We start from the raw sequence: 16,458 nt of genomic DNA, 5'->3' as shown, positions 1-16,458 counted from the left end.
AACTGAAGCTAGGGGAAGTTGTCACTGTTTATGACAATATTTGTTGAGAGGGTGGAGGTCAAGGAACTGCCCTGACGGGACACCCATTTTTTTCAAGCTAATGATAGCTGTTGTGTTAATGCCACCACTTTACAAGATATACATATTGATCTTACCACTGCTGCAGGCAATTATATCATTTACTGGCCTGCAGATAGAATGCAGATAGAATATTGCAAGTAGCTCTTAGATTTTAGGTATATTTTGATTGGACTAGAATAATGCCTGATCGGTTTCAAAATTTGCTTTCATTGTTACCAAAGGTTCAAAGAATCTCTGAATTGCAAGGGCAAATTCCCATGTTTTAGAATGTATATCAAGCTGGAAGGAATGCCTTTCATACAGCTTATAGAGTGTTTACTTTATGTACTAGGTATGATGTTTTGTGCTTTGTGTTCACGATTGTACAACAGCCCCATTATATTATTCCTATAGGATTGTTATTATTTGTAGTGTTGTTAGTTAATTTAGGATTATATTGTTGTTGTTGTTGTTGTTGTTGTTGTAAATAACGTAAGAATAGCAATACCTTTCATGTTCATGCTAATCATGCATTGTCATTACGTCCCATGACGATTGACATGTTTGCTGTAGTATCTGAAGTCCATGGTTTCATGCGAATTGAGATTTGAAATTGTTTGTTGTACTAGAAGTACAAAAGGGGGGAGTGTGGAAGCCAGTAAATAATTAACAAGGTTTTGAAGAGATCTTAATGAATGTTAGTTAGCATGAGTTAGGTTAACTGTGACCCTGGTGACGTGAGGAAGCAAGATAATGTAAGACAGAGTGAATTGTGTGAAAGTTATTACGACCTTGCAATATGCAGTCTTGCAGTCTTGTTTTTCTAGTGAGATAGCTTATGTATAAACAAAATGTATTTGTTGCTTTTTACTGTCTGTATTATTGCTAGAAATTGTCTGTAAAAGGTATAAAGGCTTGCTGTGATTGTTTACCAGTGGAGAGACCTGTCCAGGACTCTGTGTCCTATGGCACTCTCTCCCTCCATGGTAATTACTGGAGAAATAATAAAGTATTTGATTTTGCTGCATCCAAACAAAAAGTGAGAACTGAGTTTTTCTTCGACACACTCCAAATAATCCTGGTGTTGGGACATCAGGACCATCATGTACAGGCTCAAGTTTCCAGTGTAATGTGTCAGTATTATCTGAAAGAAGAAAAAAAAGTATTCCTTGCCTTCCAAAGAAAAGTTGACAGCAAATTGATGCCGGTTCAGTCTGCCTGCTTTATTCATTCCTTCAGGATATGTGCTACTCCTTAAATATGTCAAAACATTTGTAATTTTTTTCCTCAAAAGCTTTCCCTGAGAATTGTTTACAAGAGAAGACAATTACTTAAGTGGAAACATGGAGTATCAATTCATATAAGACCAGTGGTGAGCTGCAGCCCCAGGTCAATATACACGTCAGATCTTACCCACAAATCATACTGTTGCCAATCCTTTAGAATCTAAAATCTAAAGGTTTATTCATAAAAGGAAAATATCTAGATGAGAGCTAGAATCGGTTAAATGGAATCAATTACATACAGTAATGGGAAAGTTCTTGGTTCAAGCTTGTAGCAGCGATGAAATAAACTGCAGGTTTAAATCAAGTCTCTGGAGTACATCCCCCGCTGGGATGGGTCATCAGTCCCTTGTGTGGAGCTTCAAATAGTAGCAAACTCCCTCCAGAGGTAAGAAGCAGGATTGAAGACAAGATGGAGATGAGGCATCAGCCTTATATAGGCTTTTCCAGGTGTAAGAACCTCTTTGTCCTTACTGTGGAAAATTACAGCAAAATGGAGTCTGGAGTCACATGGGCCAGTCCCTGCATACTTTGCTGAGTCACAAGGTGTGTCTGCCTTCTCTCCATGGGTCAATTGTGTAGCTGATGGTCCTTAATGGGCTATCAAGCAGGCTAGGCAGAGCTTACACCAACTTGTCTGGGATGTTTCCCAGAAGCACATCACCAACTTCAAATACAGACAGTATATAGAGCCATTATACATAACTTCAACTAAAAATGATACATGCACACAGACAGCATAATCATAACCAGCAACCCACAACCTGGTCTTAGACACCTTTTATGACCCCCTTTACTTAAGATTTGGTGCCACTACAGGACCTTGGTTGCAACCCATGTTCTATATGGTCCCAATTTATATCAATAACGTCACAGAGACCCTCTCCAAACCCCTAATCATTTTAGTTGCCCTTTTCTGAACCTTTTCTAGTGCTAGAATATCTTTTTTGAGGTGAGGAGACCACATCTGTACACAGTATTCGAGATGTGGGCGTACAATGGATTTATATAAGGGCAATAAGATATTCTCAGTCTTATTCCCTATCCCCTTTTTAATGATTCCTAACATCCTGTTTGCTTCTTTGACCACCTCTTCACACTGCGTGGACATCTTCAGAGAACTATCCACAATGACTCCAAGATCTTTTTCCTGACTCGTTGTAGCTAAATTAGCCCCCATCATATTGTATGTATAGTTGGGGTTATTTTTTCCAATGTGCATTACTTTACATTTATCCACATTAAATTTCATTTGCCATTTTGTTGCCCAATCACTTAGTTTTGTGAGATCTTTTTGAAGTGCTTCACAATCTGCTTTGGTCTTAATTATCTTGAGCAGTTTAGTATCATCTGCAAACTTTGCCACCTCACTGTTTACCCCTTCTCTAGATCATTTATGAATAAATTGAATAGGATTGGTCCTAGGACTGACCCTTGGGGAACACCACTAGTTACCCCTCTCCATTCTGAGAATTTACCATTAATTCCTACCCTTTGTTCCCTGGCTTTTAACCAGTTCTCAGTCCATGAAAGGACCTTGCCTTTTATCCCATGACAGCTTAATTTACATAAGAGCCTTTGGTGAGGGACCTTGTCAAAGGCTTTCTGGAAATCTAAGTACACTACGTCCACCGGATCCCCTTGTCCACATGTTTGTTGACCCTTCAAAGAACTCCAATAGATTAGTAAGACATGATTTCCCTTTACAGAACCATGTTGACTACTGCTCAACAATTTGTTTTTCTATGTGTCTGACAATTTTATTCTTGACTATTGTTTCAACTAATTTGCCTGGTACCGATGTTAGACTTACCGGTCTGTAATTGCCGGGATCACCTCTAGAGCCCTTTTTAAATATTGGCATTACATTAGCTAACTTCCAATCATTGGGTACCGAAGCTGATTTAAAGGACAGGTTACAAACCTTAGTTAATAGTTCATAACTTCACATTTGAGTTCTTTCAGAACTCTTGGGTGAATGCCATCTGGTCCCGGTGACTTGTTAATGTTGAGTTTATCAATTATTTCCGAAACCTCCTCTAGTGACACTTCAATCTGTGACAGTTCCTCAGATTTGTCACCTACAAAAGCCAGCTCAGGTTTGGGAATCTCCCTAACATCCTCAGCCGTGAAGACTGAAGCAAAGAATCCATTTAGTTTCTCCGCAATGACTTTATCGTCTTTAAGCGCTCCTTTTGTATCTCGATCATCCAGGGGCCCCACTGGTTGTTTAGCTGCCCCATCCACCCCCCTTCCCTGTACCCTGAGTACCCTCCGCCGCCCCATTCAACCCCTCCTCTCATTCCTGATGGCTCCCCAGGACCCCTGCCCCATCCAACCACCCCTTCTCTCTGTCCCCTGACTGCCCCTGGAACCCTTGCCCCTGACTGCCTCCCACCGCCCCATCCAACCCCTGATCCTTTCTGACTGCCCCACCAGGACCCTTGCCCCTATTCAATCCCCCGGTTCCCGGGCCTCTGACCCCCACCCCAAACTCCCCTACCCGCTCTCCAACACCCCCTCCCTGCCCCCTTACCGGCGGCGCTACAGTCCGGCCGCGGCTGGAGCCGGGAGCCCGGGTACGCGGGGCCGGGACAGGAGTCGCGCGGCCGGAGCCGGAGGATGTGGCGGGAGCCCGGCGGACGGAGCCAGGCGGCTGGCCGGGTGGAGCCAGGGAGGGCCGCGGCCAGAGCTGGGGGCCACATCCAGACCCACGCTGCCGGAGTCCGGCCCCGTGGCAAAACAGCAGGGGTGGCTGGAGCCACAGGGCCAGGCCGGGCCGGAGCTGGGGGGCCGTGTCCAGAGCCGGGCATCCGGGTAGGTGGGGGCACGGCGGTGCCGGGGGGGGGATGCGGCCGAAGCCGGGTGGCCGGGGACGTGGGGCTGGGGATGCGGCTGGGGGAGGGTCGGGGACGCAGGGCCAGGAGGGTCGGGACGCGGGCTGGGCAGGGTCGCGGCTGGGAACGGGGCCGGGCAGGGTCGCGCCGGGTACGGGGGACGCGGGCCGGGGGTTCCGCTGCTGGGGCCGGGAGGGTCGGGACGCGGGATGGGGGCCGCGGCCGGAGCCGGGTGGCTGGGGCCGGGTGGTCGGGCCGGGATGGGCGGGGACGCGGAGCCGGGGCCGGGGGGCCTGGGAGGGTCGGGGACGCGGGGCCGGGTGGCCGGGGACGCAGAACTGGGGAGGGTCGGGGCCGGGAAGGGTCGCAGCCGGGGAGGCGGGGACGGGCGGCCAGGGATGGGCCGTGGCTGGAGACCGGCCGGGGCACACGGCCCCCACAGTTTCCTACCTCAGCGTCATCTTCCTGGGCCGGGGAAGCCTGCTTGCTTCTCAGCCCTCCCAGGCTTCCCGCGCGAACAGCGGATTCGCGGGAAGCAGGGGGGGAGGAGAAGCAAGGAGGAGCATTCATGGCAGGAGGTGTAGGCAGAGCTGAGGTGAGCTGGGGCCGGACAGCAGGGAGCGCTTGTTAAATTTAAATGCCCTTTTAGAACCAGTTTGTCCCACCGGGAACAACCGGTTCTAAAAGGGCTTCTAAATTTAACAACCGGTTCGCATGAACCGGTGCGAACCGAATGCAGCTCACCACTGCTTTTAACTTTTGTTTAACTAACCCTCAATTGTGCATAGTTCCCCCTTTTGAAATTAAATGCCACAGTGTTGGGCTGTTGAGGTGTTCTTCCCACCACAGGGATGTTGAATGCTATTGTATTATGGTCACTATTTCCAAGCGGTCCTGCTATAGTTACCTCTTGGACCAGCTCCTGCGCTCCACTCAGGATTAAATCTAGAGTCGCCTCTCCCCTTGTGGGTTCCCGTACCAGCTGCTCCATGAAGCAGTCATTTAAAGTATCGAGAAATTTTATCTCTGCATTTCATCCTGAAGTGAAATGTTCCCAGTCAATATGGGGATAATTGAAATCCCCCACTATTATTGGGTTCTTAATTTTGATAGCCTCTCTAATTTCCCTTAGCATTTCATCATCACTATCACTGCCCTGGTCAGGTGGTCGATAATAGATCCCTAATGTTATATTTTTATTAGAGCATGAAATTTCTATCCATAGAGATTCTATGGAACATGTAGATTTGCTTAAGATTTTTACTTCGTTTCAATCTACACTTTCTTTCACATATAGTGCCACTCCTCCCCCCGCACGACCTGTTCTGTCCTTCCAATATATTTTGTACCCCGGAATGATTGTGTCCCATTGATTGCTCTCAGTCCACCAGGTTTCTGTGATGCCTATTATATCAATATCCTCCTTTATCACCCCAGGCACTCTAGTTCACCCATCTTATTATTTAGACTTCTAGCATTTGTGTACAAGCACTTTAAAAACTTGTCCCTGTTTATTTGTCTTCCCTTTTCTGATGTGCCAGATTCTTTTTTATGTGACTGTTTATCATCTGACCCGGCCCTTACATAATACTCTTCCCTCCTCTGCTCCTGGCTATAACCTGGAGATTCTCTATCATCAGACTCTGCCCTAAGAGAAGTCTGTGTCCGATCCACATGCTCCTCTGCAGCAGTCGGCTTTCCCCCCATCTCCTGGTTTAAAAACTGTTCTGCAACCTTTTTAATGTTTAGTATCAGAGGGGTAGCCGTGTTAGTCTGGTTCTGTAAAAGCAGCAAAGAATCCTGTGGCACCTTATAGACTAACAGACGTTTTGCAGCATGAGCTGTGGGTGAATACCCACTTCTTCGGATGCAAAGTGGGTGAATACCCACTTCTTCGGATGCAAAGTGGGTGAATACCCAGTTCTTTTGCATCCGAAGAAGTGGGTATTCACCCACGAAAGCTCATGCTGCAAAACGTCTGTTAGTCTATAAGGTGCCACAGGATTCTTTGCTGCTTTCTTAAATGTTTAATGCCAGCAGTCTGGTTCCACTTTGGTTTAGGTGGAGCCCATCTCTCCTGTACAGGCCCCTCCCATCCCAGAAGTTTCCCTAGTTCCTAATGAACGTAAACCCCTCCTCTCTACACCATCGTCTCATCCACGCATTGAGACTCTGAAGCTCTGCCTGCCTACCTGGCCCTGCGCGTGGAACTGGGAACATTTCTGAGAATGCCACCATAGAGGTCCTGGATTTCAGTCTCTTCCCTAGCAGCCTAAATTTGGCTTCCAGGACATCTCTCCTACCCTTCCCTATGTCATTGGTACCTGCATGTACCACGACCACCGGCTCCTCCCCAGCACTACACATAAGTCTGTCTAGATGCCTCGAGAGATCCGCAATCTTCGCACCAGGCAGGCAACTCACCATACGGTTCTCCCGGTCATCACAAACCCAGCTATCTATGTTTCTAATAATCGAATCTCCCATTAGTAACGCCTGCCTTTTCCTAGAAACTGGAGTTCCCTCCCCCGGAGAGGTAACCTCAGTGCGAGAGGCAACCCCAGCACCCTCTGGAAGGAGGGTCCCAACTACGGGAATGTTTTCCTCTGCTCCCATTACCTGCTCTACTTCCCTGGGCCGTTCTTCCTCCTCAACAGCACAGGGGCTGTCTGAGAGGAGGTGGGACAATTGTACAGTGTCCTGGAAAGCCTCATCCACATACCTTTCTGCATCTCTTAGCTCCTCCAGTTCCGCCACCCTGGCCTCCAAAGTCCGTACGTGGTCTCTGAGGGCCAGGAGCTCCTTGCAGCAACTGCACACATACGCCACCCGCCCACAGGGCAGGTAATCATACATGCAACACTCAGCGCAATAACTGGATAGCCCCCACTCTGCTGCTGGGCTTCTGCCTGCATTGTCTCCTAGTTAATGGAAGGGTGGTTTACAGAAAGGGGTTTTGAAATGTGGTTTGGTTTATAGGTTTTAAGGGGGACTACAGGGGAAGGGTTAGGACCGACGAGGGACTCCCCCTCCCTTCCCACTGCCCTTCCAAACTCCCTTGCGAAACTCTCTGTTAGCAGCCCCTGTTCGCCTGTTGTTCATAGTACAGGAATCTTGGCATTTGGCCGTGAAAGCAATATGGTCGCGTGCCTCAGTTTTCCCTTTCATACAGCACATCAGGTCTGGAACGTCTTTTCCCTGTGAAAAGTTCCAAGACTGTTTACAGGCATTAACAGTGCAACATTAGCATTACAAGGCCTTCTAACATAAAGTGTGTTCTCGTGTATTCCTCTTAACGTGTTCAAGGAATTTTCCAAAAGATTAGGCACATTGCACATTCTTACAATTCTTGGTAATAGCAACACATTAGTTACAAAAATTTTCATTAGTAATAACAAATTTATAGCAAGTATTTATTGCAAATCAAGTTGGTGTTAGCTCTGCCTAGCCTGCTTGGTGGCCTATTAAGGACCATCAGCTACAACTGACCCATGGAGAGCAGGCAGATACGCCTTGTAACTCAGCAAAGTGCAGGGACTTGCCGTGTGACTCCAGAGTCCATTTTGCTGTAATTTTCCACAGTAAGAACAAAGAGGTTCTTACACCTGGAAAAGCCTATATAAGGCTAATGCCTCATCTCCATCTTGTCTTTAATCCTGCTTCTTACCTCTGGAGGGACTTTGCTACAAACTGAAGCTCTGAACAAAGGATTGAATGACCCATCCCAGCTGTGGATGTTCCAGAGACTTGATTTGAACCTGCAGTTTATTTCATCGCTGCTACAAGCTTGAACCAAGAACTTTCCCATTACTGCATGTAATTGATTCCATTTAACCGATTCTAGCTCTCATCTAGATCTTTTTCCTTTTATGAATAAACCTTTAGATTTTAGATTCTAAAGGATTGGCAACAGTATGATTTGTGGGTAAGAGCTGATGTGTATATTGACCTGGGGCTGGGGCTTGATTCTTTGGGATCGAGAGAACCATTTTCTTTTATTGGGGTGTTGGTTTTCATAACCATTCATCCCCAGGACGAGTGGCACTGATGGTGATACTGGGAGACTGGAGTGTCTAAGGGAATTGCTTGTGTGACTTGTGGTTAGCCAGTGGGGTGAGACCAAAGTCTTCTTTGTCTGGCTGGTTTGGTTTGCCTTAGAGGTGGAAAAAACCCAGCCTTGGGCTGTAACTGCCCTGTGTTAAGCAATTTGTCCTGAATTGGTGTTATACCAATATAATAAAAACCAGCAGGATCTTATCAAGAGGTATAAGGCAAAGATGCCACATTTATTGTAAATACCATAACAAAACAAAAAACAATGTTTTTCTACTTGTTTCTATTACTACTTATTCCTTATACATACATACACACACATTCATTCACACAACCATTCATTCAGGTTCTGTATAGATGTTATAGTTACCAGCCTAGATGTTGCTCCTGCCAAGTTACTGGCCAGGTATCTTGGTCATGAGGATGGAGCCGAGTCTGTGTCAGATGCATCTGATGCTCCTGGAGGCTGGCAGCAGAACCACAGGGTACGTCTACATAACGGGATTATTCCGATTTTACATAAACCGGTTTAGCAAAACAGATTGTATAAAATTGAGTGCGCGCGGCCACACTAAACACATCAAATCGGTGGTGTGCGTCCACGGTCCGAGGCTAGCGTCGATTTCTGGAGCGTTGCACTGTGGGTAGCTATCCCGTATCTATTCCATAGTTCCCGCAGCCTCCCCCGCCCCTTGGAATTTCCGGGTTGAGATCCCAGTGCCTGATGGGGCAAAAATCATTGTCGCGGGTGGTTCTGGGTACAGCCTCACCCCTCCCTCCCTGAAAGCAGCAGACAACCGTTTCGCGCCTTTTTTGCTTGGTGAACTGTGCAGACGCCATAACACAGCAAGCATGGACCCTGCTCAGCTCAATACCGCAATCGTGGATGTTTTAAACACCTCGCGCACTCTCGTGCAGTATATGGTGAACCAGGACCTTCAAACAGAGGCGAGGAGGAGGCGGATACGACAGCGTGGCGATGACAGTGATGAGGACGTAGACACAGAATTCTCTCAAACCGCGGGCCCCTGCGCTTTGGAGATCCTGATGGTAATGGGGCAGATTCTATCCATTGAACACCGATTTTGGGCCCGGGAAACAAGCACTGACTGGTGGGACCGCATTGTGTTGCAGGTGTGGGACGATTCCCAGTGGCTGCGAAACTTTCGCATGCGTAAGGGCACTTTCATGGAACTTTGTGACTTGCTTGCCCCTGCCCTGAAACGCCATAATACGAAGATGAGAGCATCCCTCACAGTTGAGAAGCGAGTGGCGATAGCCCTGTGGAAGCTTGCAATGCCAGACAGCTACCGGTCAGTCGGGAATCAATTTGGAGTTGGAAAATCTACTGTGGGGGCTGCTGTGATGCAAGTAGCCAAAGCAATCACTAAGCTGCTGCTACGAAAGGTTGTGACTCTGGGAAACGTGCAGGCCATAGTGGATGGCTTTGCTGCACTGGGATTCCCTAACTGTGGGGGGGGCGATAGATGGAACCCATATCCCTATCTTGGCGGAGCACCAGGGCACCCAGTACATAAACCGGAAGGGGTACTTTTCAATGGTGCTGCAAGCACTGGTGGATCACAAGGGACGTTTCACCAACATCCACGTGGGATGGCCAGGGAGGGTTCATGACGCTCGCGTATTCAGAAGCACTACTCTGTTTAAACGGCTGCAGCAAGGGAATTACTTCCCAGACCAGAAATTAACAGTTGGGGATGTTGAAATGCCTGTCGTTATCCTGGGGGACCCAGCCTACCCCTTGATGCCATGGCTCATGAAGCCATACACAGGCAGCCTGGACAGTGGTCAGGATCTGTTCAATTACAGGCTGAGCAAGTGCAGAATGGTGGTGGAATGTGCATTTGGCCGTTTAAAGGCGCGCTGGCGCACATTACTGACTCGCTCAGACCTCAGCCAAACCAATGTCCCCTATGTTATTGCTGCTTGCTGTGTGCTCCACAATCTCTGTGAGAGTAAGGGGGAGACCTTTATGGCGGGGTGGGAGGCTGAGGCAAATCACCTGGCCGCTGATTACGCGCAGCCAGACACCAGGGAGATTAGAAGAGCACACCTGGAAGCGGTGCGCATCAGAGAAGCTTTGAAAACGAGCTTCATCAATGGCCAGGGTACAGTGTGACTGCTGTGTTTGTTGATGAACACCCACCCCCCTTGATTGACTCATTCCCTGTAAGCAACTCCCCCTCCCCCTTCAAGTACAGCTTACTTATGCAAATAAAGGCACTATATTTTAAAAATCATGATTTATTTATTAATTCATTATAAAAAGAGCGAGAGAAATAAGGGTGTGGTTTGGGAGGAGGATAGGAGGGATGGCGAAGGGCAGTAAAAAAATTTCACAGTAACGACAGCCTTCTGGTTGGGCTGTCCACGGGGGTGGTGTGGGCAGGTGCACGGAGCCTCCCCCCACGTGTTCTTACACGTCTGGGTGAGGAGGATGTGGAACATGGTGAGGGTTGAGGGTGGTTATACAGGGGCTGCAGCGGCACTCTGTGATCCTGCTGCCGTTCCTGAAGCTCCACCAGACGCCGGAGCATGTCAGTTTGATCACGCAGCAGCCCCAGAGTTGCATCCCGCCACCGCTGATTTTCCTGCCGGTCTTCCTGCCGCCACCTCTCATCTCGGGTGTCTCTCCTGTCCTCACGTTCACTGGCATCTTTCCTGTAATTTGATACCACGTCCTTCCACTCATTCAGATGAGCTCTTTCCTTGCGTGTAACTTCCATAATATCCGAGAACATTTCATCTCGCGTCTTCTTTTTCCTCCGCCTTATCTGGGCTAGCCTTTGGGATGGAGTAGGGAGGCTTGAAAAATTTGCAGCTGCATGAGGGAGAGAAGTATTTAAAAAGATACATTTTACAGAACAATGGTTATACTCTTTCACAGTGAACAGCACTATTCACCTTACATAGCACATGTGATTTCCCTACAATGTTGCATTTTTCATCTTAATACTGAGTGCTTGCAGCTCTGGGGTTACAGATCTCACAGACACAGGTCCGGGCATCAGAATTCAGCTTGCATGCGGCCATGGTAAGCCACTGTCTTTCGGCTTCTGCAGTGATTTACCCCTCCCCCCAACGCATGGCTAATACCATGCTAGCTCCCTGCTAATCAACACCCTTCCCCCCCCTCCCCCCACTGCCTGTCTGGTAGCTTGGGGAAGATCACCACTGGCCAAACACGAAAAAGATCATCGGCATTTCACTCCTCCTCTCCCCCTGCTTGGCTACGTGCAGGAAAGGGTTTTCTTTTAAGGTGCTGCAGTCCACGAACCCAGTAGGAAAATGGCCATCCCCCTTACTTAAATTCCTGATTTTCAATCAGGTTACCCTGAATGATATCACTTTGCTAAGGATAACACAGCGAGATAAAGAATGGATGCTTCTTGAATGCCAGCAATCACCAGGACCATACTCAGCTATACTTTGCCATGCAATGATACCTGGTTACTTGCTACATGCATGGCGTGGTAAAGTGTCCTACCATGGTGGACGGAACAAGGCTGCCTTGCCCAGAAACCTTCTGCAAAGGCTTCTGGAGTACCTCCAGGAGCGCTTCATCGAGATGTCCCTGGAGGATTTCCGCTCAATCCCCGGACATGTTAACAAACTTTTCTAATTAACTATACTGTCAGCGAATGCATCCCAAGTCCTCAGGGCAAATCAATCATTAAAAAACGCTTGCTTAAAAAACAATCTTTGATATTTGCAAAGGTACACTCACCAGAGGTCCCTTCCATGGCTTCATTGTCTGGGGTAGTGGGTTGGGAGGGGAATTCCAGGGTGAGAAAAAGCTCCTGGCTGCTGGGGCTCACGGAGTGCTGTGTGCTCTCTGCAAGGTCGTCCTCCTCACCTTCTTCATCGTCATCTTCCCGTCCGCATAATCCTCAGCCATGGCAGAGATTACAACCCCACCTCAGAATCCACGGTCAGGGTGGGGTACTTGTGGCGCAGCCCCAAAGTAGCATGCAGCTCAGCGTAGAAGCGGCATGTTTTTGGCCCTGCCCCGACCTTCCGCTTGCTTCTTTGGTTTTCTGGTAGGCTTGTCTGAGCTCCTTGACTTTCACTCTGCACTGCAGTGAGTCCCTGCTGTGGCCTTTATCCGTCATAGACCTTGCAATTCTTTCAAATACTTTTTCATTTCGTCTTTTTGAACGCAGTTCTGTTAGCACTGAATCCTCTCCCAGATAGCGATCAGATCCAGTACCTCCCGTGCAGTCCATGCTGGGGCTCTTTTCGATTCTCAGGAGACTGCATTGTTACCTGTGCAGATGAGCTGTGCGTGGTCACCTGTGCTGATGAGCTCCAGGCTGGGGAAGCAGGAAATGAATTTCAAAACTTCGGGGCTTTTCCTGTTTATCTGGCCAGTGCATCAGAGTTCAGAATGCTGTCCAGAGCGGTCACAGTGGTGCACTGTGGGATACCGCCCGAAGCCAATACCGTCGATTTGGCGCCACACCAACCCTATTCCGATATGTTAATCCTGATATTAGCGCTACTCCTCTCATCGGAGAGGAGTACAGAAACCGATTTAAAGAGCCATTAAAATCGATATAAGGGGCCTCTTAGTGTGGACGGGTGTGGCATTAAATCGGTTTAATGCTCCTAAAACCTGTTTAAACGCGTAGTGTAGACCAGGCCATAGACTCAAAGTTCTCAGTCTTTAGAGTCCAGTTTTATAGGAATTTATTCCTATGTCAGTTCATGGAGTTGCTTCATTTTGCTGTTGCTAAATCAATCAGCAGGTGGCTGGCTCCATGTTATTAGATGTTTTGTTTTTCCTTCCTTTGAGGTGTGGTGGGTGGATTCCAGTTTGCCCTCCGGGGGTCATCTGATTGATCCCACTTGACACCTTCTTCAGCCGACACTGAATTCTTCAGGCTGGTGACTCCCTAACCATTCATTCACATACATTCTCTATCTTAATCACATCTATTTCACTGTCTCTTTACTTTTTGGGGTGTTACCAATTTATGTGAGACTCCCTGTCTTTTAACAAGCAAAGATAAAGTGAGATGAAAACTTACAGAGGGTGGGGGTCTCTATCTATACACTATAACAGCTACTGTTTTGGCTTACTTAGAGTTAATTAATGTTAGCAAGTTTTATACAAATTATTTCTTTGAGCTTAACAAGTTTTATACCAAGTATCTCTTTGAGCAGGCTTTACACAGACACAGCTGGTGGCTTGCAGGTTAGAGGCTAAATGTTGGGAATCACAAATTTACTTCTAACATAATCCTTAAGTTATAAAGTATCAATTAACAATAAATCAATAAATCATTTTTCATATAAACCATGTTTAATATAAACCTTCTTTAATATCCCTACATTGGCACTCTCAGTCGGGTCCCGCCAGAACCAGCATCGTTACAGTTCCTCACAGACTTTAAGGCCAGGCGGGACCATTGGAATCATCTAGTCTGAGCTCCTTCACCTGGCAGGCCAAAGAACCTCACCCATCTCCTCCTGTAATAAACCCATAACCTTCCCGGGCCTTTATGGCTTGGGGCAAACCAAGCAGTACTTGGTGTTGTTATAAATTGATCTCATCAGGTTCCTTGGGCTAGATACCTCAATAATTCCCAGGCTTGAGAAGCTCCTTGTAGAGGTATCAGCTACAACACTTTTCCTGGGTCCTAGTGCCACCCCATCCAGCCTCTCCCTCTGCCCAGTGATGCTGGGGATGGCTAGCCAATGGGTTGCTTGTGCTTGAGGCTGCTGTCCCTTTAAGGCCGGAGAGTCCTGCTGTAACAGTACCAGCCTCTCGAAGGGGGTTAGGAGAACCTTCTCTCCAGCCACTCGGTAGATGGCTCACGTTCTGCTCTCCAGACCTCGGCCTTGCTCCGTTCCTGGGCTGCAGGTACTCGAGACCAGGAAGCTCAGCTAATATGTGGAATCCAGGCGCAGTGGACTGGGGTTTAAGTTGCAGGGCACCTCAGCTCAGGTCTTGCGATCTGTTTTCCACAGCCTGGCTGTGGCCATTCATTATACTAAAGCCGCCTTTAATTATTAGCAACTTCCTCCCCTGCTCCGACACCCCAGCCCCATGACATCTCAGCTCTTGGATGGCGTGCTGGAGAGAGGGGAAATGGGGGTCACAGTTGTTGGTGTCACTAGGCATAAATCTAGGTAACTCGGGAGCATAGGCGGCAGGTTTGTATAATTTTTGGTGGGGCCCAAAATGGTGGTGCCCCCCCGCTCCCGCCCTGTAAGCCGATATAAAATGAAGCTACAACGCGTCAGTGCTACAAGATTACAAGGGTCAATTAAAAGTGGAAAGTCAGAAGCAGCACTTGCCTACTTCAATATACAGTATTATATTTTGTTGCACCTGTTGTGATGAAGTGGGAATGTTCTTAATATTTTCTCTGAATACTGTGTGGGTGCCTCAGTTTCCCCTGCAAGATGCCAACTGAAGGTGTTGGGGACAAAGATCAGGTGGCCTCCTTGTCCGGAAGAGACACAGAGGCCAGAGGAGGGAGTGTCAGTTTGGAGCTGGCTGGGGAAATGGGGAGAGACCCAGAACTTGGTTCTGGGCTCCCCACCCCCCAAGATGGACCTGACAGAGGGGTTCTGTTTTCTGTACCAACAAGCTCTGTTTAAACTGTGTTCCCGTCATGTAATAAACCTTCTGTTTTACTGTCGGGCTGAGAGTCACATCTGACTGTGGAGTTGGGGTGCAGGGACCTCTGGTTGCCCCAGGACCCGCCTGGGGAGACTCGCTGTGGAAAGTGCATGATGTGGAAAGGCAAGCTGAATGCTCTGAGGTCAGACCCAGGAAGGTGTAAGCTTCTTGCCCTGGAGACAGTATGCTCCAAGAGAGGAGGCTCCCCCAGAGTCCTGACTGGCTTTGTATGGAGTTGTTCCAAAGCATCACAGCATCCCCTTCCACACCGTGCACTTCCCAGAAGTCCGCACAGGCACTGACACTTCCTCCTCCGGCCTTTGTCTCTTTTCCAGGCATTAGGAGGCCACCCGATCTCTCTGTTCTCCAACACCTTCAGTTGGCACCTTGCAGGGGAAACTGATTTGGGAGAAATGAAGTAAAAGCTGCCCAAACCGAGCTTGAGCACTCCTGAATTTTGAGGTGTTCAAATCTGGAAGGCAGGTGCTGGGGGTGGAGAGGGCTGTGGGCTCCATGGGGGAGCATGGCAGCAACTGTCTGGAGCTGCACGGAGCCAGACACGCTGGTCTGAATGGCACAGTAAGCGGTTTGGGGGTTGGAGAAGAGGTAGGGGGTTCCGGGGGGCAGTCAAGGGACAAGGAGGAGGGGGGGTTGGATGGGGCAGAGGTTCGAAGGGGCAGTCAGGGGACAGGCAGCAATTGGATAGGCATGGGAGTCCAGGAGGTTTATCAGGGACAAGTAGGGGTGCGGTCCTGGGGGAAGTTGGGTGGGTCTCAGGAGGGGGCAGTTGGGGACAAGGAGAAGGGAGGCTTAGATAGGGGCTGAGGTCCCAAGGGGCAGTTAGGGGCAGGGGTCTCAGGAGGGGGTAATCGGGGAACAAGGACCAGTGGTGCTTAGATAGGGGGTGGAGGTCCTGGGGGGCAGTTGGGGCAGAGGTCTGGGGAGGGGGCAATCAGCGGCCAGGGGCTGGGATTCAAAGGGCTCTGGGCTGCTGGCAGCCGCGGGGATCCCAGAGCCCTTTAAATCCCAGCCCCGGCTGGGAGTCAGAGGGCTCTCGGCTGCCTGCAACCGCGGGGAGCCCGCAGCCCTTAAAATCTCAGCCGTGGCTGGGATTTAAAGGGCTCTGGGCTGCCCGCTGCGGCGGGGAGCCCAGAGCCCTTTAAATCTCAGCCGCTGCTGGGATTTAAAGGGCTCTGGGCTGCCTGCAACCGTGGGGAGCCCGGAGCCTTTTAAATCCAGGCCGCGGCCAGGAATCAGAGGGCTCTGCGCTGCCCGCTGCGGCGGGGAGCCCAGAGCCCTCTGATTCCCGGCCGCGGCTGGGATTTATAAGGCTCTTGGCTCCTCAGCGGTTGCAGGGAGCCCAGAGCCCTCTGACTCCCGGCCGCGGCTGGGATTTAAAGGGCTCTGGGCTGCCGGCAGCGCAGAGCAGGCGAGAAACCTAGCTCCAAATATTGCTGGAGCAGAGCCCTGTTCAGAATATTCCTGGGGCTAAAGCCCCAGGAGCCCATATAAGTTGGCGCCCATGCTCAGGAGGATGAAAGACCACAAGTGTCGATGAAGTCTTCTTGCTCTA

Source organism: Mauremys reevesii, unplaced genomic scaffold (assembly GCF_016161935.1).
Source record: "Mauremys reevesii isolate NIE-2019 unplaced genomic scaffold, ASM1616193v1 Contig46, whole genome shotgun sequence".
NCBI lineage: Eukaryota > Metazoa > Chordata > Testudines > Geoemydidae > Mauremys > Mauremys reevesii.
This window is presented reverse-complemented; position numbering follows the sequence as displayed.